Here is a 26,449-nt window from a genome sequence, read left to right on the forward strand (position 1 = left end):
AGTGGCTCCACTCTGTAGTGAACTGCATTTCCGCTCGTTCCAATTCTACTACTTTTCTACATATTTTGTTAGCTGTGTGTGGGTGGGTGGGTGGGTGTGTGGTGGGTGGTTGTGTGGGTGGGTTTTGGGTGACCTTTTTATCCAACTGGTCCTGCCTGATAATTGCCATGGCGATTCACACCAGCTGAGCCATCAGTCACATATAGAATAGAGGACGCTGCTGCGATCAATGCAAACGGCCAACTAACGTTTCACAGTGACTGTCCAGTCTGTTAATAGGCCTGTAATGAATACTTCACTGGGGAAATGTTGGATCAGTCAGAGCTTGTCTTCATCTGACTGTATTAATCTGTACTGTGAACAATGGTTTTTCACTAAACACTGGTTTGTGGGAGATGACTGAAATACTTAAAAATTGTGTCTTCTTGTCTTGTCTTATTGTCTTGTCTTATTGTCTTGTCTTATGGTCTTATTGTCTTGTCTTATGATCTTGTCTTATGGTCTTGTTTTATGGTCTTGTCTTATTGTCTTGTCTTATTGTCTTGTCTTCTTGTCTTATTGTCTTGTCATATGGTCTTATTGTCTTGTCTTATTGTCTTGTCTTCTTGTTTTGTCTTATTGTCTTCTTGTCTTGTCTTATGGTCTTGTCGTATTGTTGTGTCTTATGGTATTGTCTTCTTGTCTTGTCTTATGGTCTTGTCTTATTGTCTTCTTGTCTTGTCTTATTGTCTTGTCTTCTTGTCTTATTGTCTTGTCATATGGTCTTGTCTTATTGTCTTGTCTTATTGCTTTGTTTTATTGGCTTGTCTTCTTGTCTTGTCTTATTTTCTTGTCATATGGTCTTGTCTTATTGTCTTCTTGTCTTATGGTCTTGTCTTATGGTCTTGTCTTATTGTCTTATGGTCTTGTCTTATTGTCTTATGGTCTTGTCTTATTGTATTGTCTTATTGTTTTGTCTTGATTCTAGTTACTGCTGTTACGTCTCTGGTTATACTGTACAACAACAACAACAACAGATGTGCTCATCAAACAGTGGTGCCTAGACATGGACACTGATGGACATTACATGAGAAATGTTCATTAACACCAAGCTCACTAATTAGAATTGATAAATCAAGTCAATGTAAGCATCTAAAAAAATATATTTTGATACATAGATTTCATATGTTGAAATTCTCTCTTTACACTGCAAACAAAAAAGTATGTTTTGAAATCTCAACCCTCATTGTGAGAGAGACACAGAGAGTGTCTGTGTGGGAGTGATTAAGAGAGACACAGAGAGTGTCTGTGTGGGAGTGATTAAGAGAGACACAGAGAGTGTCTGTGTGGCAGTGATTAAGAGAGACACAGAGAGTGTCTGTGTGGGAGTGATTAAGAGAGACACAGAGAGTGTCTGTGTGGCAGTGATTAAGAGAGACACAGAGAGTGTCTGTGTGGGAGTGAGTGAGAGAGACACAGAGAGTGTCTGTGTGGGAGTGAGTGAGAGAGACACAGAGAGTGTCTGTGTGGGAGTGAGTGAGAGAGACACAGAGAGTGTCTGTGTGGGAGTGAGTGAGAGAGACACAGAGCATGTCTGTGTGGGAGTGAGTGAGAGAGACACAGAGAGTGTGTGTGGGAGAGAGTGAGAGAGAGACAGAGAGTGTCTGTGTGGGAGACAGAGAGTGTCTGTGTGGGAGTGAGTGAGAGACACACAGAGAGTGTCTGTGTGGGAGTGAGTGAGAGAGACACAGAGAGTGTCTGTGTGGGAGTGAGAGAGAGAGACACAGAGAATGTCTGTGTGGGAGTGAGTGAGAGAGACACAGAGAGTGTCTGTGTGGGAGTGAGTGAGAGAGTGAGACAGACAGTGTCTGTGTGGGGGTGAGAGAGAGAGAGACAGACAGACAGAGTGTATGTGTGGGGGTGAGAGAGTGAGACAGACAGTGTCTGTGTGGGGGTGAGAGAGTGAGACAGACAGTGTCTGTGTGGGGGTGAGACAGACAGAGTGTCTATGTTGGGGTGAGAGAGTGAGACAGACAGTGTCTGTGTGGGGGGGTGAGAGAGAGAGACAGACAGAGTGTCTGTGTGGGGGTGAGAGAGAGAGACATACAGTGTCTGTGTGGGGGTGAGAGAGTGAGACAGACAGTGTCTGTGTGGGGGTGAGAGAGTGAGACAGACAGTGTCTGTGTGGGGGTGAGAGAGTGTGACAGACAGTGTATGTGTGGGGGGGAGAGAGAGAGAGACAGACAGACAGAGTGTATGTGTGGGGGTGAGAGAGTGAGACAGACAGTGTCTGTGTGGGGGTGAGAGAGTGAGACAGACAGTGTCTGTGTGGGGGTGAGAGAGTGAGACAGACAGAGTGTCTATGTTGGGGTGAGAGAGTGAGACAGACAGTGTCTGTGTGGGGGGTGAGAGAGAGAGACAGACAGAGTGTCTGTGTGGGGGTGAGAGAGAGAGACATACAGTGTCTGTGTGGGGGTGAGAGAGTGAGACAGACAGTGTCTGTGTGGGGGTGAGAGAGTGAGACAGACAGTGTCTGTGTGGGGGTGAGAGAGTGTGACAGACAGTGTATGTGTGGGGGTGAGAGAGAGACAGACAGAGTGTATGTGTGGGGGTGAGAGAGTGAGACAGGCAGAGTGTATGTGTGGGGGTGAGAGAGAGAGAGACAGACAGACAGAGTGTCTGTGTGGGGGTGAGAGAGACAGACAGAGTGTCTGTGTGGGGGTGAGAGAGTAAGACAGACAGAGTGAATGTGTGGGGGTGAGAGAGAGAGACAGACAGAGTGTCTGTGTGGGGGTGAGAGAGTAAGACAGACAGAGTGTCTGTGTGGGGGTGAGTGAGACAGACAGACAGAGTGTCTGTGTGGGGGTGAGAGAGTGAGACAGACAGAGTGTCTGTGTGGGGATGAGAGAGTGAGACAGACAGAGTGTCTGTGTGGGGGTGAGAGAGAGACAGACAGAGTGTCTGCGTGGGGGTGAGAGAGAGACAGACAGAGTGTCTGTGTGGGGATGAGAGAGTGAGACAGACAGAGTGTCTGTGTGGGGGTGAGAGAGAGACAGACAGAGTGTCTGCGTGGGGGTGAGAGAGAGACAGACAGAGTGTATGTGTGGTGGTGAGAGAGAGAGGCAGACAGAGTGTCTGTGTGGGGGTGAGAGAGTGAGACAGACAGAGTGTCTGTGTGGGGGTGAGAGAGTGAGACAGACAGAGTGTCTGTGTGGAGGTGGGAGAGTGAGACAGACAGAGTGTCTGTGTGGGGGTGAGAGAGTGAGACAGACAGAGTGTCTGTGTGGGGGTGAGAGAGTGAGACAGACAGAGTGTCTGTGTGGGGGTGAGAGAGTGAGACAGACAGAGTGTCTGTGTGGGGGTGAGAGAGACAGACAGACAGACAGACAGAGTGTCTGTGTGGGGGTGAGAGAGTGAGACAGGCAGAGTGTCTGTATGGGGGTGAGAGAGACAGACAGAGTGTCTGTGTGGGGGTGAGAGAGTGAGACAGACAGAGTGTCTGTGGGGGTGAGAGAGACAGACAGACAGACAGAGTGTCTGTGTGGGGGGGGTGAGAGAGTGAGACAGGCAGAGTGTCTGTGTGGGGGGGTGAGCAGAGACAGACAGACAGAGTCTGTGTGGGGGTGAGAGAGAGACAGACAGAGTGTCTGTGTGGGGGTGAGAGAGTGAGACAGGCAGAGTGTCTGTGTGGGGGTGAGAGAGACAGACAGACAGAGTCTGTGTGGGGGTGAGAGAGAGACAGACAGAGTGTCTGTGTGGGGGTGAGAGAGTGAGACAGACAGAGTGTCTGTGTGGGGGTGAGAGAGACAGACAGACAGAGTCTGTGTGGGGGTGAGAGAGACAGACAGACAGAGTGTCTGTGTGGGGGTGAGAGAGTGAGACAGACAGAGTGTCTGTGTGGGGGTGAGAGAGTGAGACAGACAGAGTCTGTGTGGGGGTGAGAGAGAGATTAACTGCTTTACCATCATCTCTCTTTACCAACTGTTCTTTACTCAATCACAGGCCGTCGCAAAACACAACTATCCTGTCATCTTCAGCATCTCTTATATATTGCTGACTCAATTACACACTCACAATGGCATAGCGCTTTTATGAGTCTGTCTGCTAAAATACACTATTTCTGCATGATTGTATTTTATTGTAACTTGAATAAAATTTGCTATCACCAGGCTTTTGTACACTATAAAATAAATAAAGGCAATGTATTGCAAGAGGAGGCAGAGATGCAGTATCTCTTTTAACACCCCGACCTGCTATTCTTAAGCATTGTTCTCCATGGAAAAAAGAGAGACTGCAATTTGCATTCATTAAGGCTTTTTTCTGACACAGTGGGTTCCGTTAACCATTCTTTCCCCCTCAATAATAGAAACACAAATTGAGTCTGGAAGCCCGGTGGATGGAGGATGATGGGAAATATATGAATTAGTCTCTTGTCATTTGTGGGGATAATTTGAATGTTGTCATGGTAATTTGGACTTGGGAGGCTACGGGTCAGTTTCCAAACAGAGACCTTGCACTGGGAAGCCCAATCCTTGTGAAGGCCTGATAAGGCGCTGTGTGTAGCCTTCAGCGCAATGATGAATTACCTGCTTATCGGGCTCAGCCCAGAGAGACACACAGCACAGCATAGAACGAATGCACGAGACTGAGAGAGACATAGTGATGGAGAGAGAGAGATGGAGCGAGAGAGGGAGAGACAGGGTGTGATTGTGCTATAGAAACAGGAAGAATGAGCAGGAGGGAGAGGCGTTGCTGGTGACAGGGAGAATAGAGATTCATTGTAGCCATTCTTCAGTGCATCTGTCCTGTGTGAAACCACAGATGAAGACACACACAGTGGTAGCTACACATCACCTGGCAATGTGATGGCATTCAGAAGAATGTTCATGTAGATTTTACGCAGGATCATTTCAATTCCATTCCATTTTACCTCCCATGATGACGTTTTGACTTTGTAGCACCCTCTTTCATGGCTTTGATTTAACGATAGGATGTGTTTATGGTAGATAGTGAATGGCATTTTAATGGAAAATGGTTTGTGATGGGTTAACCAGTGGCAACAAAGCTTTTAAGATGTTCTTGGACTTAGGTGTTCTCTGGTGGTGGAGTAAGAGGACCACCAAATGTCTTCTTCCTCATCTTCTCCCTCATCTTCTCCCTCATCTTGTCTCTCATCTTCTCCCTCATCTTCTCCCTCATCTTGTCTCTCATCTTCTCCCTCATCTTCTCCCATCTTCTCCCTCATCTTGTCTCTCATCTTCTCCCTCATCTTGTCTCTCATCTTCTCCCTCATCTTGTCCCTCATCTTCTCCCTCATCTTGTCTCTCATCTTCTCCCTAATCTTCTCCCTCATCTTGTATCTCATCTTCTCCCTCATCTTGTCTCTCATCTTCTCCCTCATCTTGTCTCTCAACTTCTCCCTCATCTCTCATCTTCTCCCTCATCTTGTCCCTCATCTTGTCCCTCATCTTGTCTCTCATCTTCTCCCTCATCTTCTCCCTCATCTTGTATCTCATCTTCTCCCTCATCTTGTCTCTCATCTTCTCCCTCATCTTGTCTCTCAACTTCTCCCTCATCTCTCATCTTCTCCCTCATCTTGTCCCTCATCTTCTCCCTCATCTTGTCTCTCATCTTCTCCCTCATCTTCTCCCTCATCTTGTATCTCATCTTCTCCCTCATCTTGTCTCTTGTCTTCTCACTCATCTTCTCCCTCATCTTGTCTCTCGTCTTCTCACTCGTCTTCTCCCTCATCTTGTCCCTCATCTTCTCCCTCATCTTGTCTCTCATCTTGTCTCTCATCTTCTCCCTCATCTTCACCCTCATATTGTCTCGCATCTTCTCCCTCATCTTCTCTCATCTTCTCCCTCATCTTGTCTCTCATCATCTCCCTCATCTTGTCTCTCATCTTCTCCCTCATCTTGTCTCTCATCTTCTCCCTCATCTTGTCTCTCATCTTGTCTCTCATCTTCTCCTTCATCTTGTCTCATCTTCTCCCTCATCTTCTCCCTCATCTTGTCTCTCATCTTCTCCCTCATCTTGTCTCTCATCTTCTCCCTCATCTTGTCTCTCATCTTCTCCCTAATCTTGTCTCTCATCTTCTCCCTCATCGTGTCTCTCATCTTCTCCCTCATCTTGTCTCTCATCTTGTCTCTCATTTTCTCCCTCATCTTGTCTCTCATCTTCTCCCTCATCTTGTCTCTCATCTTCTCCCTCATCTTGTCTCTCATCTTCTCCCTCATATGGTCTCTCTTCCTCAATATCCCTGTAACTCTCAGTTTCTCTAACTCACTCACTCACTCACACCTTACCACGGACCTTACCACGGACCTTACCACTGACCTGTCACTGACCTTACCTCTGACATGTCACTGACCTTACCACTGACCTGTCACTGACCTTACCTCTGACATGTCACTGACCTTACCACTGACCTTACCTCGGACCTTACCACTGACCTTACCACTGACCTTACCTCGGACATTACCACGGACCTTACCACTGACCTGTCACTGACCTTACCTCTGACATGTCACTGACCTTACCACTGACCTGTCACTGACCTTACCTCTGACATGTCACTGACCTTACCACTGACCTTGCCTCCTACCTGTCACTGACCTTACCACTGACCTTACCACGGACCTTACCACTGACCTTACCACTGACCTGTCACTGACCTTACCTCTGACATGTCACTGACCTTACCACTGACCTTACCACTGACCTTACCACTGACCTTACCACTGACCTTACCACTGACCTGTCACTGACCTTACCTCTGACATGTCACTGACCTTACCGCGGACCTTACCACTGACCTTGCCTCCTACCTGTCACTGACCTTACCACTGACCTTACCCCGGACCTTATACCACTGACCTTACCTCAGACCTTACCACGGACCTTACCATTGACCTTACCACTGACCTGTCACTGACCTTACCTCTGACATGTCACTGACCTTACCACTGACCTTACCACGGACCTACCACTGACCTTACCACTGACCTTACCACTGACCTGTCACTGACCTTACCTCTGACATGTCACTGACCTTACCGCGGACCTTAACACTGACCTTACCACTGACCTTACCACTGACCTGTCACTGACCTTACCTCTGACATGTCACTGACCTTACCACTGACCTTACCACTGACCTTACCACTGACCTTACCACTGACCTTACCACTGACCTTATCTCTGACCTTACCACTGACCTTACCACGGACCTTACCACTGACCTTACCTCTGGCCTGTCACTGACCTTACCTCTGACCTTACCACTGACCTGTCACTGACCTGTCACTGACCTTGCCACTGACCTTACCACTGACCTTACCACTGACCTTGCCTCTGACCTGTCACTGACCTTGCCACTGACCTTACCACTGACCTTACCTCTGACCTGTCACTGACCTTACCTCTGACCTTACCACTTACATGTCACTGACCTTACCACTGACCTTACCACTGACCTTACCTCTGACCTGCCACTGACCTTACCTCTGACCTGTCACTGACCTTACCACTGACCTTGCCTCCTACCTGTCACTGACCTTACCACTGACCTTACCACGGACCTTACCACTGACCTTACCACTGACCTTACCTCTGACCTGTCACTTACCTTACCTCTGACCTTACCACTGACCTGTCACTGACCTTACCACTGACCTTACCACTGACCTTACCACTGACCTTGCCTCTGACCTTACCACTGACCTTACCTTTGATCTTGCCACTGACCTTACCACTGACCTTACCTCTGACCTGCCACTGACCTTACCTCTGACCTGTCACTGACCTTACCACTGACCTTGCCTCCTACCTGTCACAGACCTTACCACTGACCTTACCACTGACCTTACCTCTGACCTGCCACTGACCTTACCACTGACCTTACCACTGACCTTACCACTGACCTTACCACTGACCTTACCTCTGGCCTGTCTGATCTTACCACTGACCTGTCACTGATCTTACCACTGACCTTACCACTGACCTTACCTCTGGCCTGTCACTGACCTTACCTCTGACTTTACCACTGACCTGTCACTGACCTTACCACTGACCTTACCACTGACCTTGCCTCTGACCTGTCACTGACCTTACCACTGACCTTACCTCTGACCTGTCACTGACCTTACCTCTGACCTTACCACTTACATGTCACTGACCTTACCACTGACCTTACCACTGACCTTACCTCTGACCTGCCACTGACCTTACCTCTGACCTGTCACTGACCTTACCACTGACCTTGCCTCCTACCTGTCACTGACCTTACCACTGACCTTACCACGGACCTTACCACTGACCTTACCACTGACCTTACCTCTGACCTGTCACTGACCTTACCACTGACCTTACCACTGACCTTGCCTCTGACCTGTCACTGACCTTACCACTGACCTTGCCTCTGACATGTCACTGACCTTACCTCTGACCTTACCTCTGACCTTACCTTTGACCTTACCACTAACCTGTCACTGACCTGTCACTGACCTTACCACTGACCTGTCACTGTCATCGCTCTCTTTCATCTCTCTTTCTTCATGTTGTTCTGGCCCCACGGTCCTTTCCTCCCTCATTTGTTTTATCTCTCCTGTTGACGTCTCTCTCTTTCTCTCTCCATTGCTCTGTGCCTCAGTTCAGGGGTGTGTGTGCTGTGACCTGATCTGACAGCTCTCTCAGTTCTCCCAGTTCTCTCTCTGTGTGGGTTAAGATCTGCCATCTTCCCCATGTTCCTGCTCTGTATGGGTTAAGATCTGCCATCTTCCCCATGTTCCTGCTCTGTGTGGGTTAAGATCTGCCATCTTCCCCATGTTCCTGCTCTGTGTGGGTTAAGATCTGCCATCTTCCCCATGTTCCTGCTCTGTGTGGGTTAAGATCTGCCGTCTTCCCCATGTTTTCTCTACCATCATTAACTGGTCCTTTGTCTGTGAGCTCATCCTCTCCTCCTTTCTTCCCCCCTCACCCTCATCCTCTTCCCCACTCCTCCCCCTCCTCCTCCTCCTCTCCCCTCTCTCCTCGTCTCCTCCCCCCCTCCTCCTCCCCGTCTCCTCCCCCTCCTCCCCCTCCTCCCCGTCTCCTCCCCCCCTCCTCCTCTCCTCCCCATCTCCTCCTCTCCTCCCTCCTCCTCCTTTCTTCCCCCTCTCCTCCTCCCCTCACCCTCTCCTCTCTCCTCCCCCGTCTCCTCCCCCCCTCCTCCTCTCCTCCTCCCCATCTCCTCCTCCCCATCTCCTCCCCCTCCTCCTCTTCTCCTCCTCCCCCTCCTCCCTCCTCCCCGTCTCCTCCCCCTCCTCTCCTCCCCCTCTCCTCCCCATCTCCTCCCCCTCCTCCTCTCCCTCCCTCCTCCTCCCCCTCCTCCTCCCCATCTCCTCCCCCTCCTCCTCTCCTCCCCATCTCCTCCCCCTCCTCCTCTCCTCCCCATCTCCTCCCCCTCCTCCTCTCCTCCCCGTCTCCTCCCCTCTCCCTCCAGCTTTATGAAAACATAAATCACAGTGGGGTGGTACTTATTTCCCTTGTTTTTTCTCTGGACGGGGCCACCAATCTGAAATGAGGCTCATCAATGTTCTGGTGTGGGAACATGTCTTCCACTGTCTTGAATGAGCTGAACTGTGACCCAATGTGCCCTGTGTATATATGTGTGTGCGTGTTTGTGTGTGTGTGTGCGTGTATGTGCGTCCAGATCCTTTGAGATCCAGCTCTCTCTTGCCTTGCCGTGACACACAATGGCCATTCAAGACCCTCTTTGTCTCCCACACAAAGGCAGACATGGGAAGGACTGTAGGGCAAAACATAGAGAAAAATGCAGACAGATAGATAACTCTTTCAATGTACCACTGGATAAACAGGTCTCATATTTAACTTGTCTCCCTGTTTCCAGAGCTGCCATCGTCTCTCTCTTGGGCGTACAAGGGCACTTACAAGCTCTGCTCTCCCTCCCAGGCAGAATAAAATATTAGCTCACTGTCTCTCTTGGTTACAACAGCAGAGTTTACCCCCTTTCCCCTCCCTCTCCTTCTGACAGCCATTTTAAATGACTGATAATGAGGACTAATTGAGAAGGCTCTCAGGCATGGCTGTCGTCCACTGTGGAAACAGAGCTGGTCTGGTCACTCCACTGACAGGATGGGAGAGAGGCCTCATCTTTCTGAGAAGCTGCTTACATGGCAGTGCTATGCCCTCGACCACTAACCGGAAGGCTGTCGGCTCACAACCCCCAAGTGGTGTGTGTGTATTTGTATGCCCCTGAGCAAAGCACTTAATACTGAATAGCTTAAATAAATACCCACAGTAGCTGTGTAAATAGAAGCAGTGCTCGATCCGAAGCCTTGAGAGCCAAGCGCCCGCTAAGAAAAGCTCTATTGAGTCATAGCTTTATCCTGTTTCTCTACTCTGCAGTACCACTCCATAGAAGAAGGTACACCTTTGTATTGTTGTGCAGCTTCTCTGGCACCTGGTGTGAGGCCCGAACCTTCTACTGAAGTTAAGGTGATTGACAGTTGGCTGGAGATGCTAAAGACATCCCTGGAGGCTTGTCCTCACGGAGTCTCTGTGGAGATCCTCCAGGCTGGGCTTACGATATCAGGTCAGGTGTTGGTCTTATTGTAGTCTCTGTGGAGATCCATCTGTGGTCCTCACCCACCGTCTCAGCTTCATCCATGTTCATGACACATTAAAGAGTACCTGGAGGTCTGCTTTAATCTCCTCATACTTGGTCCAAAGTGTATTTCAAACAGACTCAAATTATTCTGACATTCGGAGTGTCTCAAACTACAAACCTTCATCCAAATTCACTATGACAGGAATCTCTGACAGCTGCAAAGCTTCCCAGTAGAAGGATATAGGCCTATCCTCAAAAACAGTTCTCCTCACAACATGTGATGCCTAGATCTCCCTTGGAGAAGATATAATTTTTTTTCAGTAGGACTTTCTGGTTTAAATAAAGGTTAACTGAACAACAGTGGTATTGGGTGCAGCAGGGAAAGCAATGTTGAATACAGATACAGGCATCCAGCCAGGTCTCAGACATCCAGTTTGCTTTTATCTTTTCATTTCACATTTACTGCCATTGGTTAATAACACTGCAGCTGCCATGTGGTTCACAGTGGGAGTCTGGGAGATGCATCTGTTTCTGACGGTGGGGGAATCAGTGCTGACAATGCCTGTAGAGAGCCATGGAGCCATAGCTTATTCTGTCTCCTAGTCTGGGTACCCATCCAGAGAGATGGGTACCCAGACAATCTCCAAAATAACATTTGTGGATCTCAACACCTTGGCTGGTGGGAAGAGAAGGTAGAGAGAAAGAGAGCGAGTCAACCAGACCACCCATGAAATTGAGCCTTTCTGTAATTGAATGTGATAAAACAACTCTTGAGCAGAGAAGAAGAAAAGGAAAGTAAATGTGGCTCATCTTTCTCCTGTCAACAAGTCTGACTTAATCCCCTTCCACTGCCTTTGTTTTAATCCACTTCTCCTGTGTTCCAGCGCTATCTGGAGGAACGTATGTGCTTCTCATATCTAGTGGCCCCCCGCCCCCCTGCTCCTCTCCTCCTCATACCTCCCCAATTCTATCTTTGTATTGACGCTTCAAATAAAATCGTATTGTGTTCTGCTTATAACACCATAGAAAGAGGCAGCATCAGTCAAGTATATTATCTGTAGGCTGTTGCTGTCTGTAGCAAGCCCACAACTGTTCCCTGAGCGTTGGTGAAGACTCCCAGGACAAAACTCACTGTCGTGTTAATCCAAGCTTTAATAAATAGGAGGGATATGTAGACCAAACCCAAATGTAGACCGTAACCAGCCCTGTAATGTCTGCATACAATAAAAGGAAAGTTATTATCAGAAACGCCACATATGACAGCGTCTCACAATTGAGAAGTTGGTAGATTAACTAGCTTTTTATTCCTATTGTGGTGAATGTCATATTGTTGAATCTGGCGTTAAACTAGTTTAAAGGGCCATCTAAGTAAAGGACTACAGGGGGTTTGGCTTGGCAGTGGCTGGAATTGAAAATAATAGCCTTTGATATCAGGCTTCTTTCCCCTAATGTATTTCATCTTTATAATCTACATCATGCATCTGAAGCTGTAATAATAGGAAATACTTCAACCCTGCCATGGTATAGGAGATTGAGACTTTATTTATTCAATTCCAGGTATTTTGCTAGACTCGCTAGCCACCTGTCAGAGAAGTCAGTCAGAAATCTTGCAATCAGTCATTCTCCCCTTCTGGTCCATGACAGATTTAATATTTTCTAAGATGCTGAAATGCTTACACCAAGATATCAGTGGCTTTCTCCCCATTGTGCATGCATAGCGGAACAATGTGATCTGAGGATGCTCCTGAGTTTGACGCTTAGTTTGGATGACAACAGAGCGAGCGGAGCAGGAGGGGAGTCCTCCCTCAGCTGTAAAGACTCAAGAAAATCGTATTGCTTTTTTCATTACATGGAAAATGACATTGCTCTCTCCCAAAACGACTTACATTCTCTTGCTCTGGGTCAGCTGCCTCTGTGGTCAGCCAGCGATCTAAGTGGAAGAGAGAAAGAGAGGGGAGAGAAAGTGTATGTGTGGAGACTGAAATTCAGTGGTTGGCCTGCTTATCTGCTGAACCTTGCCATGGCATGACAAACCCTACCAGAACCTTCTGTTCTCATTTCATAAGAAAATAACCAGCCTTTCACAGTGAATTCCTGTATGGGAACATAGTGAGGCTCAGCCTGTTGCACATCACATGCTTAATGAAAAGTGACGGATTTATATTTTAACATCAGGGAATTATAGGCCTGCCAGTATTCCAGTCATCCTATTTACATACCAATTAACAGTCTTAATGGCTGCATTTTCTTCTGATTAATTATATTACCATATATATGAGTGATTAAAGAGGGGAATGAAGGATGGCATTAATGCTCCTTTTATCCGTACTCTTCAGGATGACACACTGAAGAAGTCCTCCACTGTTGTTATAGCCGTTGTTTAAAACATCACACCCTTGTCTGACTGTATCTTTCTGATGGGTCATTTCCACATTATTATTATCATTGTTTATTTTATCCCCCCCCACCCTTTTTCGATCTTGTCTCATCGCTGCAACTCCCCAACAGGCTTGGGAGACGAAGGTTGAGTCATGCGTCCTCCGAAACATGACCTGCCAAACCGCACTTCTTAACACTCGCCCGCTTAACCCGGAAGCCAGCCGCACCAATTTGTCTGAGGAAACACCGTTCAACTGATGACCGAAGTCAGCCAGCAGGCACCTGGCTCGCCACAAGAAGTCGCTAGAGCACGATGAGCCAAGTAAAGCCCCCCTGGCCAAACCCTCCACTAACCCGGACGACGCTGGGCCAATTGTGCACCGCTCTATGGGACTCCCAATTACGGCTGGTAGTGATTCAGCTCAGGACCGATCCTGGGTCTGTAGTGACACCTCTAGCATTGAGATGCAGTGCCTTAGACCGCTGTGATACAGCCTGGGTCTGTAGTGACACCTCTAGCATTGAGATGCAGTACCTTAGACCGCTGTGATACAGCCTGGGTCTGTAGTGACACCTCTAGCATTGAGATGCAGTGCCTCAGACCGCTGTGATACAGCCTGGGTCTGTAGTGACACCTCTAGCATTGAGATGCAGTGCCTTAGACCGCTGTGATACAGCCTGGGTCTGTAGTGACACCTCTAGCATTGAGATGCAGTGCCTTAGACCGCTGTGAGACAGCCTGGGTCTGTAGTGACACCTCTAGCATTGAGATGCAGTACCTTAGACCGCTGTGATACAGCCTGGGTCTGTAGTGACACCTCTAGCATTGAGATGCAGTGCCTTAGATCGCTGTGATACAGCCTGGGTCTGTACTGACACCTCTAGCATTGAGATGCAGTGCCTTAGACCGCTGCGCCACTTGGGAGGCCCTTTACGCCAGTGTTTTACTCAAAAAGCTCAGACTTTTCTGTTTCCATTTATGCGTGCCGGCACTGTGTCTCACCGGGCCATGGCTCCGGCAGACCTGCTATCACATGGGGTTAAAGCCAAGCCACTGGTACTTTTCAGCTGGAATTTACAAAACAATGGCCAACTGAACTTTAACACCTTCTCACAAAGCAACCGTCTTGAAGATGTAGAGATCGTTGATTCTGCTCTCCCCAAGTATAGCCTCTATACACTTATTAGACTTTTCACAAAAATACTGTCTGTTACACATATAACTAAAATGTGAACTTGCGTACTTGCTACGTCTCAAACACTACCTCCGGAGGCAGCGCCTGACAGTTGCCCGACAGTTTCCCCCCTTGAAGCAGTGCAGTGTCAACAGAATTGTTTCCCTGGGGCCCAGAGTTTTTCCTGATCTGGTAGTAGGCTAACCTAACAACTCCGCTGTAAAAAAGGTTTTATATGCCGATGATGGGACCAGACCATTTTCAGGTCATATGGTTTTTAAAAAACTGGAAAAAACCCTTGTCCTTGGATGAAAACATTAAAACCCTTTACACAGACAAAGAGACAATACCTGCGATTGGACAATACCTGACAGGGTTGAGCTCGCTGTATGCGGGGTTGCATCTTGTAGTCCTTCACATCTGGAATTAAAAGATACTCATACAGCATGTCATCCCTGTTGTGCTGCTTGATTAAAAAGGCCCAGGTAGCCGAGCCACCTGGGGTGTGAATACAAACCACATTTGATCAGATTCACATTTTCTCAGAACACAAATAAATGGGCCTATTTTAGGCTATACATGTTCTAGCTTAGGCTATTAAAACATGATGGTTTCCCCCGGCCAGGCCCAAATAGGATCAGATCGCAAAGGCTTCTCTAGGCTGCCTGCAGCTGTGGTTGTTATCAGGAGGCTACAGTTGATCAGACTGAAGCACAGACTAATTGTGCGTGTTGACAAATCATGAGGCCTTGAGTTTTTGCCGTGGTGGGCATAAACTTCCACATAAAACAGTTTGTCACGGCGAATTCACTCACACCCACGTTTTCAGTCACTGTTTGCTTTTACCACATGTAATGATTTGCATCAGAAGGAAGCCTGTTTTTTGTAGATATTGTGAGATAGGCCGGCTGTACTTTTTATGCTTATGAGAGGGTTAATCGTTCATTTTTGATACGCTGACATTACTTGATGAAGTCATGCCGTTATAGCAACTCTGTGTTTTGTCTTGAAGTGAAATGTAATGAGTGTAGCTAACAGATGAGAAAATAAACCCTTTAATTGTCTGCACATACATGCTTGTGAATTGTTACATTATCCAAGAGTGTAATATGGTTTGGTTCAATTATTTGAAAGTGTAGTATGTTTTAGAAGAAAAGTTTCCATCATTGTTGAGAAGTTTGTGCTTACTCGCTAGTGGCTACTGTGATATTTACGTTGAATTTGAGCTGCGGACCAAGAATGTTGCTTTGCCAGCCACAACGAAAGGTAAGGCAATGACGTAATGAGAATTGAAAAGTAGAATTTTCTTTCCTCCTCTCTCCTCAGACTCTCCTTCATATCTCCTAGTGAGAATATGGCCTTAGTGTCACACTCCTAACGCAAACTCAATTACACTAGAGCTACATTACAATAAAACACTTGTGACACTGGTGTGGTGGTAAGTCTCAATAGAAATACAGCATGAGAGGGACATCTCCACGGAGGGGGCTGGTTGCAGGCCTTGAGAGAAAGAGAGAGAACGCACACAGAGTAAAGGCAGACCTGGTAAAGCACCACAGAAGGGCAAGGTTCGTCTAAGCTGGAATGCCCTGATTCTTGTCATCACCAGACCAGAGTAACAACCATGACACACCTCACTCCTGATATTTCTGTGTTGTGCGTTTTTATTGGCCATGGTGTTGTCTTGGTGGCCTTCTGGGATAAGTGTTGTGTGAACTGTGTGTCATCAATGTAGTAGCAGTACTTTGAGGAGGTTCAGGGCTGATAGAATATGCATGGCTCGGTTGGATCGCTGTCTTCCCTGTCTCCCCATACCTCCATCACACCACATGACCACTTCATGAATATATAGCTAGGCAGACAGACGGACAGACACCAGGAGTTGTCTGTGTATGTGAGTGTCTCCGTCATGTGTTCTGATAAAGAAATAATCTGATGCTACTTTTATTGTTAGTCAAATGAAATGTCTCTCTTGTACCAGACAGCAAACCTCTGCTTTTCACTGAGCTCCTGGTGTGAGAGAGAGAGAGAACCTCTCAGACAGAACCCCTCAGACAGAACCCTTCAGACAGATCCTCTCAGACAGATCCTCTCAGACAGATCCTCTCAGACAGAACCCCTCAGACAGAACCTCTCAGACAGAACCTCTTAGACAGAACCCCTCAGACAGAACCCCTCAGACAGAACCTCTCAGACAGAAACATATAGTATGAATATAATATCTGGCACATTCATCTGAAGGTCGTCTTGTTCAAACCCTGAACAAATAGCATTCAGAGAAACAGAACGAGCCTGTCTCCTGTTACCAGGCTAAGTACGGGCAGTGGGCTTGTGTTTCCAGATCGGGTTATGTTCCCCCTGTGTCAGCTGAGGGGGGAACACACACACAAACGCGTACCTGCATGCATGCACAGTTCTGTTCTGTTGCCAAGAAGTAGACACTACTGTAGGTAGAAGTCCGTTATGTTTTCACTCAAGGCTAAAGTAACTGTACTGTATAGTACATTTTCTCTACTGATAATGAGTAGTATGTTTGGAAGCTCTGTTTTACTGTATATCATATACTGGAATTGTCCTTAGAGAGCAGAAACTGTCGCTTGTTAATTTATGCACGCACGCACGCACGCACGCACGCACACACTTGCACACACACACACACACACACACACACACACATACACACACACACACACACACACACACAGCTGAAACCCTTGGTTGTAGTGTTCAACTGAAATGATAATTAAACCTTTTTAGCTTGTAATAAGCTTATCTGTGGGCTGCCTGCAGAACCTAATCTGATCTGTTTCTCATGTTTAGGTTGTCAGCGAAGTGTGTAGATTTACATACATTTACATTGCAGCTCCTGTAAGTGCCAGGCCTTAGTGATGATGAGGTGATAATATGCCCTAATCCCTATTATACTGGGACTGAGAATAGCCATACTCCCTGGGCAGCATATGTGGGTGTAGGAAGGGAGTGTGTTGCTCTGTGTAGGGATTTCCGCTTGGCTTCTTATTCTAGATTTGACTATATGACGTCTTGGTGCTGGCCTCCCTTTTATAACCTGGCAAATGCAGATTTAACACGAGTGAATCTCCTGCAGTTTTTTGCCTGTTTTTTGGCTTTTTACTCTGTCAATCACCACATTCTTATTGGCAGACTCAACAGCCTTGGTTACTCAAATGACTGCCTCGCCTGGTTCACCAACTACTCAGACAGAGTTCAGTGTATCAGATGGGAGAGCATGTTGTCCGGACCTCTGGCAGTCTCTATGGGGATGCCACAGGGTTCAATTCTTAGGCCGACAGTTGTCTCTGTATACATCAATGATGTCGCTCTTGCTGCTGGTGAGTCTCTGATCCACCTCTACGCAGATGACACCATACTGTATACTTCTGGCCCTTCTTTGGACACTGTGTTAACAAACCTCCAGACGAGGTTCAATGGCTTTCGAATACCTTAGAAAGGCAGGGTTGGTCTGTAACAGTTTGGGTCTAGAGTGTCTCCCCCTTTGAAAAAGGGGATGACCGTGGCAGCTTTCCTTGGGGATCTCAGACGATACGAAAGAGAGGTTGAACAGGATAGTAATAGTGATTGCAACAATTGCGGCGGATAATTTTAGTAAGAGAGGGTCCAGATTGTCTAGCCCAGCTGATTTGTAGGGGTCCAGATTTTGCAACTCTTTCAGAACATCAGCTATCTGGATTTGGGTGAAGGAGAAATGGGGGAGGTTTGGGCAAGTTTATGTGGTGAGTGCAGGGCTGTTGACCAGGGTAGCCAGGTGGAAAGCATGGCCAGCCGTAGAAAATTGCTTATTGAAATTCTCAATTATCGTGGATTTATCGGTGGTGACAGTGTTTCCTAGCCTCTGTGCAGTGGGCAGCTGGGAGGAGGTGCTCTTATTCTCCATGGACTTTACAGTATCCCAGGACTTTTTGGAGTTTGTGCTACAGGATGCAAATTTCCGTTTGAAAAAGCTAGCCTTTGCTTTCCTAACTGCCTGTGTATATTGGTTCCTAACTTCCCTGAACAGTTGCATATCGCAGGGGCTATTTGATGCTAATGCAGTACGCCACAGGATGCTTTTGTGCTGTTCAAGGGCAGTCAGGTCTGGAGTGAATCAAGGCCTATATCTGTTCCTGGTTCTATATTTCTTAAATGGGGCATGCTTATTTAAGATGGTGAGGAAAGCACTTTTAAAGAATAACCAAATCAAATCAAATCAAATTTTTATTTGTCACATACACATGGTTAGCAGATGTTAGATGCGAGTGTAGCGAAATGCTTGTGCTTCTAGTTCCGACAATGCAGTAATAACGAGCAAGTAATCTAACTAACAATTCCAAAAAAAAAACTACTGTCTTATACACAGTGTAAGGGGATAAAGAATATGTACATAAGGATATATGAATGAGTTCTTGTCGGCTGTATGTAAAGAAACCTAAGATGACCTGGGGTACTAGTGTAAGAAATAACACGTAAAAAAACAAAAAACTGCATAGTTTCCTAGGAACGCGAAGCGAGGCGGCCATCTCTGTCGGCGCCGGAAGTTCCAGGCATTCTCTACTGACGGAATGAGGTCAATATCCTTCCAGGATACCTGGGCCAGGCCGATGATAAAGGCCTGCTCGCTGAAGTGTTTTAGGGAGTGTTTGACATTGATGAGGAGTGATCGTTTGACCGCAGACCCATTATGGACGCAGGCAATGAGGCAGTGATCACTTGAGATCCTGGTTGAAGACAGCAAAGGTGTATTTAGTGGGCAGGTTGGTCAGGATGATATCTATGAGGGTGCCCTTGTTTACAGATTTGGGGTTGTACGTGGTAGGTTCATTGATAATTTGTGTGAGATTGAGGGCATCTAGTTAGATTGTAGGATGGCCGGGGTGTTAAGCAATTTCCCAGTTTAGGTCACCTAACAGTATGAGCTCTGAAGATAGATGGGGGGCAATCAATACACATATGGTGTCCAGGGCACAGCTGGGGTCAGAAAGTGGTCTATAACAAGTGGCAACGGTGAGAGACTTGTTTCTGGAGAGGTAGATTTTAAGTAGAAGCTCAAATTGTTTGGGCACAGACCTGGATAGTATGACCGAACTCTGCAGGCTATCTCTGCAGTAGATTGCAACTCCGCCCCCTTTGGCAGTTTTATCTTGTCGGAAAATGTTACAGTTAGGGATCGAAATTTCAGGATTTTTGGTGGCCTTTCTAAGCTAGGATTCAAGACACGGCTAGGACATCCGGATTGGCAGAGTGTGCTAAAGCAGGGAGTAAAACAAACTTAGGGATGAGGCTTCTAATGTTAACATGCATGAAACCAAGGCTTTTGCGGTTACAGAAGTCAACAAATGAGAGCGACTGGGGAATGGGAGTGGAGCTAGGCGCTGCAGGGCTTGGACTAACCTCTACATCACCAGAGGAACAGAGGAGGAGTAGGATAAGGTTACGGCTAAAGACTATAAGAACTGGTCGGTGAGTGCGTTTGGAACAAAGAGTAAAAGGAGCAGGTTTCTGGGTGCCGAAGAATAGATTCAATGCATAATGTACAGACAAGAGTATGGTAGGATGTGAATATGGTGGAGGTAAACCTAGGCATTGAGAGACGATGAGAGAGGTTTTGTCTCTAGAGACATAATTTAGACCAGGTGAGGTCACCGCAAGTGTTGGAGGTGAAACAAAAGGGCTAGCAAAGGCATATTGAGCAGGGCTGGAGGCTCTACAGTGAAATAAGACAATAATCACTAACCAAAACAGCAATGGATAAGACATATTGACATTAGAGAGAGGCATGCGTAGCCGAGTGATCATAGAGACCAGTGGGAAGCTAGGAGACACGGCGATTCAGACAGATAGCGGGCCGGGGCTAGCGGGCTAACAGAAGGACCTTAGGGTGACGGAAGAAGTCTGTTGTAGCCCCCTCGGACGGTTATGTTGGCAGACCAGTTGTGTTGGATCGGCAGGGCTCCTTGTAGGCAGTAAAAGGGTCCAGGCCAGTTGGCAAAATAGATATTGTAGCCCAAGAAATTGGCTGATGGTCCTCTATAGTCCGATTTGCTCTTGACAGCTAGCGAGCCGTGGCTAGCAGGCTAGCGGATGGGCTTTCACGGGACGTAGGAGCATGTTGAAGCCCCTCGGGCGGATTACGTCGGTAGACCAGTCGTGGTGAAATCAGCGGGGCACCGTGTCAGCAGTAAAGGGGTCCAGGTCAATTGGCAAAATATGTATTGTAGCCCAAGAAGTGGCTGATGGACCTCTTCAGCTTGCCGGGATGGGCTTAGCACGAGGCTAGTTCCAGGCTCACTGGTGCTTGCTTCGGGCCAGAGACGTTAGCCAGGGGGTAGCCACTCGGATAGCAGCTAGCTAGCTGCAATGGTCCAGGAGAAAGGTTTAGAGCTTGCGGTAGGAAACTGGAGGAAAACTGAGAAAAAGCAGTCCGGTATGCTCTGGGTTTAATCGCGCTGGGCAGACATGCAGTAGTTGACCGGGCTAGGGTGAATTGATGACCGCTAGCAGTGGCTAACTGACTATTAGCTAGTAGCTAGTTAGCTGGCTAGATTCTGTTGGGGGTTCTGGTTCTAAAGTATAGAAAATAGCAGATTAATACCACATTGGGTGAGGCGCATTACAGGAGAGTATTCTTGAAACTTGAGGTTAAAAATATAAAAAATATATACGAAGGTGAAAAAAAGATATATACACAGGACACGACAAGACAAAGAGAAAGATGTCTGAACTGCTACGCCATCTTGGAATGTGTCGGCTCAGGAATTCGAACCAGCAACCTTTTGGTTACTGGCCCAACGCTCTTAACCGCTAGGCTACCTGCTGTATTCAAGCATAACCACTTCTCTTACAATTTAAGTAATCTGCTCTCCTATTAATACCTGTTCATTGTCTTGGCTCTCAGCACTGTGTACCACACACAGCAGCAAGTTCCACTGTTTTCCATAGGACCCTGAATCAGTCTGGTACATACTGCTCATCCTTCCTCCCAGCCCTCAGAGGAGATGTATCCTGTCCGTTTTACTGTTTTGTTTTGATGCGGCCGACATTAATTGCATTGTTTTCCACAGAGAGTGGTGCAGCCCAGAGCTCCTTGTTTAATCACCAGTGATAAAAGTGAATGAAGCGTGAGGTGGCTGGCTGCTACAGAGCAAGGGGACCAATCTCCCTCTGTCACGTCACAGTCCAGATTGGAGTGCAAGGAAACTAGCTACTCATATATGGGCGTTCCTACATGTTACAGTTGCCAGCTACAGACAGAATCCCATGTAGCCTCTATCCTTCCTCTGAATGCAGTATATAGGATTTCACACAATAGAAAGTGAGGCAGTTAAACGATGAAGGTCTGCTTACAGGCGATGGGTTTGAGCCCTGACACTGTCTGTCATTTCCAATTCTCCTATGCTAATATGTTCCCCTCTCTATCCTGGCCATGTTCGCTTAGTGGTCTGGCAGCATGGTCCGTTCCGTCCCTGAGATGTAGGTGGTTGCCCCCTGTCATTAATTGAGTGATCGATCGACGAGGGTGTAATGAATCTCCTCACTCTCTCTCTCTCACTATCGATGCCTCTGCACTGCAACTTTGCAATCCATTGTATATGACTACCCTTCTCCCATCACACTTGCTTCAGTGTAGCTTAGCTATAGTCTTTGGCTTTTCCCAGACAGCCGAACCGTTCCAATGTCTTTCTTTTCCTACATTTGAGTCATTTTGGCAGACACTCTTATCCAGGGGCAATTAAGGTTAAGTGCCTTGTTCAAGGGGGCATCGGCAGATTTTTCACCTAATCGGCTCTGGGATTTCAACCAGCAACCTTTCGGTTACTGATCCAACGCTCTTAACCACTAGGCTACCATTCTCTTTCCTTCATCACCAGTGATCTCATAATCTTTCTTTCCTTCATCTCATTGATGGTGGAAAGCAATATGGGGAAAACCCATCTGAATATGGCAGAATACAGATTGCAAGGCAATCAAACAGGCAAAACGTCAGTATAGAGACCAGGTGGAGTCGCTATTCAATGGCTCAGACACAAGATGTGTGTGGCAGGGCATACAGACCATCACAGACTACAAAAGGAAAACCAACCACGTCGCAGACACCAGCATCTTGCTTATCAAATCAAAGTGTATTTGTCACATGCACCGAATACAGCAGGTGTAAACCTTACCTTGAAATGCTTACTTTCAGGCTCTAACCAATGGTGCGGGGAAAAAGGTGTGTGTGTGTGTGTGTGTGTGTGTGTGTGTGTGTGTGTGTAGGTAAGTAAAGAAATATAACAACAGTAAAAAGACATTTGAAAAAAGAGTAGCAAGGCTATATACAGACACCTGTTAGTCAGGCTTATTGAGGTAGTATGTAGGTATCGTTAAAGTGACTATGCATATATGATGAACAGAGAGTAGCTGGACAAGCTAAACACCGTCTTTGCCCGCTTTGAAGATAACACAGTGCTGCCGATGCGGCCAGCTACCAAGGACTGTGGGCTCTCCTGTGTGGCCGACGTGAGTAAGACATTTAAACGTGTTAACCCTCGCAAGGCTGCCGGCCCAGATTGCAGCCCTTGCAGCATCCTCAGAGCATGCGCAGACCAGCTGGCTGGTGTGTTTACGGACATATTCAATCTCTCACTATCCCAGCCTGCTGTCCCCACATACCCAAGAATGCAAAGGTAACTGAACTAAATGACTATCACCCTGTAGCACTCTACTGTCATCATGAAGTGCTTTGAGAGACCAGTCAAGGATATATCATCTCCACCTTACTTGTCACCCTAGACCTACTTCAGTTTGCAACCACACTGCCCTATCCCATCTGGACAAGAGGAATACCATGTAAGAATGCTGTTCATTAAACATAGCTTAGCATTCAACGCCATAGTACCCTTCAAGCTCATCATTAAGCTTGAGACCCTGGGTCTGAACCCCGCCCTGTGCAACTGGGTCCTGGACTTCCTGATGGGCCGCTCCCAGGTGGTGAAGGTAGGAAACAACACCTCCAATTAGCTGATCCTTAACACTGGGGCCCCACAAGGTTGTGTGCTCAGCCCCCTCCTGTACATCCTGTTCACCCATGAGCACGTGGCTATGCTCATCTCCAACTCAATCATCAAATTTGCAGACGATTAAACACTAGTAGGCTTGATTACCAACGATGACAAGACGGCCTACAGGGGGAGATGAGGGCTCTGGGAGTGTGGTGTCAGGAGAATAACCTCTCACTCAATGTCAGTAAAACAAAGCAGATGATCGTGGACTTCAGGAAACAGCAGAGGGAGCACCTCACTTTCCACATCGACAGGGACAGCAGTGGAGAATGTGGAAAGTTTTAAGTTCCTTGGCATACATATCACTGACAAACTGAAATGTACCACCCACACAGACAGTGTGTTGAAGAAGGTGCAACAGTGCCTCTTCAACCTCAGAAGGCTCAATAAATGTGGCTTGTCAACTAAAACCTTCACAAACTTTTACAGAAGCACAATTGAGAGCATCCCGTCTCGCTGTATCACCACCTGGTACTACAACTGCACCACCCGCAGGGCTCTCCGTGGTGGTGCGGTCTGCCCCACGCATCACCGTGGGCAAACTACCTGCCCTCCAGGACACCTACAGTACCCGATGTAACAAGAAGGCCTAAAAGATCATCAAGGACAACAAAAACCCAAGCCACTGCCTGTTCAACCCGTTATCATCCAGAAGGCGAGGTCAGTACAGGTGCATCAAAGCTGGGACCGAGAGACTGAAAAACAGCTTCTATCTCAAGGCCATCGGACTGTTAAATAGCCATCGCTAGCACAGAGATGCTGCTGCCTACGTACACAGACTTGAAATCATTGGCCACTTTAATAAATAAAACACTTTAATAATGTTTACATATCTTGCATTACTCATCTCATATGCATATACTGTATTCTATACTATCTACTGTATCATAGTCTATAGCGCTCTGACATTGCTCATCCATATATTTATATATTCTTAGTTCCATTCCTTTACTTAGATTTGTGTGTATTAGGTATTTGTTGTGAAATTGTTAGATTACTTGTTAGATATTGCTGCCCTGTTGGAACTAGAAGCACAAGCATTTCTTTACATCCGTAATAACATCTGCTAAACATGTGTATATGACCAATAAAATTTGATTTGATTTGAAACATATCCAGTCCTTTTTAGTTTCCAGTGCTGAGACACAGCCAGGGATAGATGCAATGCTTGTATTTCCCACAATGTGCATTCAATGTAAATAGTGTAGTAGTTCACCTAAGCAGCTGTCATAAAGAAGAAGTTACAGGTCTGTGAGAGCCAGAAATCTTGCTTGTTTGTAGGTGACCAACTACTTATTTTCCACCATAATTTGCAAATAAATTCATTAAAACATTTTTTTCTCATTTTGTCTGTCATAGTTGAAGTGTACCTATGATGAAAATTACAGGCCTCTCTCATCTTTTTAAGTGGGAGAACTTGCACAATTGGTGGCTGACTAAATACTTTTTTGCCCCACTGTATATATATATATATATATATATGTATGTGTATATACACTATCGTTTTAAAGTTTGGGGTCACTTTGAAATGTCCTTGTTTTTGAAAGAAAAGCAATTTTTTTGTCCTCAACTGCCAGCTTCATTAAATAGTACCCTCAAAACACCAGTCTCAACATCAACAGTGAAGAGGCGACTCCGGGATGCTGGCCTTCTAGGCAGAGTTCCTCTGTCCAGTGTCTGTGTTCTTTTGTCCATCTTAATCATTTATTTTTATTGGCCAGTCTGAGATATGGCTTTTTCTTTGCAACTCTGCCTAGAAGGCCAGCATTCTGGAGTCACCTCTTCCCTGTTGACGTTGAGACTGGTGTTTCGCAGGCTTCCTTATTTTCACTCTGTCAATTAGGTTAGTTTTGTGGAGGAACTACAATGTTGGCGATCCATCCTCAGTTTTCTCCTATCAAAGCCATTAAACTCTGTAACTGTTTTAAAGTCACCATTGACCTCATGGTGAAATCCCTGAGAGGTTTCCTTCCTCTCCGGCAACTGAGTTGGGAAGTACGCTTGTATCTTTGTAGTGACTGGGTGTATTGATACACCATCCAAAGTGTAATTAATAACTTCGCCATGCTCGAAGGGGTATTCAAGGTCTGCTTTTTTATTTTTACCCATCTGCCAATAGGTGTCCTTTACGAGGCATTTGAAATCCTCCTTGGTTTTTGTGGTTGAATCTGTTTCAAATTCACTGCTCGACTGAAGGACTTTACAGATAATTGTAAGTGTGGGGTACAAAGTCAAGGGGTGTGAATTCTTTCTATAGGCACTGTACATACTTGGTCAAAACTCATTAAACCAAGCCTTGAATTTCAGCCTTCACCCGCTGCTTCCTACAACACTCCCAGCCACACAACACTTTGCTGCTTTTGTCCTTAGCTAAATTATTTAGCTTGGCTGATAACATTTTTTAAAAAGAAATGTGTGCACGTTTATCATTTTGCATAGTTATCATAATTGCGTCTGGTGGGATAGGGAAGAGGTACTTTTTGTTGTCACTGCTTTCCTCAGTAAGGAGGTGAAATTTAGCATCTCACTGAATTACAGGCAGTAGATGTTGGTCTGTCTGACTGTCCCAGTGGTCCTGGTGAATTTAACTAAGTGTTGGATAGCATTCCTTCCATTTTCCCCTGGATAGAAACACAATCTACCTGTGTCTGTCTGCCAGGCAGCGCGTCCCGCCTCCCCAAGCTTTTATTCCCTCCAGCCCTCCGGTAATACTTTTTGCAGTTCTTAAAAAAAGCTCCCGATATCCAATTATATTTCCAGCGTAAGTAAAACATGCTGTCAACAAACTTACCTCAACCACCTGAAAGAGAAATTGGCAGCAGGGAACAGTGTCAGCAACAAATGTTGGCGGCTTTAATTGAGAGACCTGCCAAGAAATGTTTCGCTGCATAACTTATAGGTGAGTGTGTGTGAGTTTATATGTTTGTTTTTGCAAGTCTGATTTCGACCAGAATATTGATTACAGTCCATGGTGGTTGAGGGTTCATATGTCTTGATCTGAAACCTAATGGTTAAATGTGTTTTATATTAGGAGCATAACGTAGTGGCATCTCAAGCTGGTTGGCCAAACGTTGTGGCCCTTTCACTTTTGGGGTTGCCAACTAGTCACCTGAAATCAAATAGTCAAACCTCCACCCCTCCACTGCTCTACCAACCCTACCTCCACCCCCTCACTGCTCTACCAACCCTACCTCCACCCCCTCACTGCTCTACCAACCCTACCTCCACCCCCTCACTGCTCTACCCACCCC

The 26,449-nt window shown here is 46.6% G+C and overlaps 1 protein-coding gene across 1 annotated transcript in view; it reads left to right on the forward strand.

The window, feature by feature from the left end:
- LOC112265653 (RNA-binding protein Musashi homolog 2) overlaps window positions 1–26,449 on the forward strand; it is a 299,548-nt gene that overhangs the window by 154,765 nt on the left and 118,334 nt on the right. The gene's annotated exons all lie outside the window — the stretch shown is intronic.

The sequence above is a fragment of the Oncorhynchus tshawytscha genome, linkage group LG13, assembly GCF_018296145.1.
Source record: "Oncorhynchus tshawytscha isolate Ot180627B linkage group LG13, Otsh_v2.0, whole genome shotgun sequence".
NCBI classification, from domain to species: Eukaryota; Metazoa; Chordata; class Actinopteri; order Salmoniformes; family Salmonidae; genus Oncorhynchus; species Oncorhynchus tshawytscha.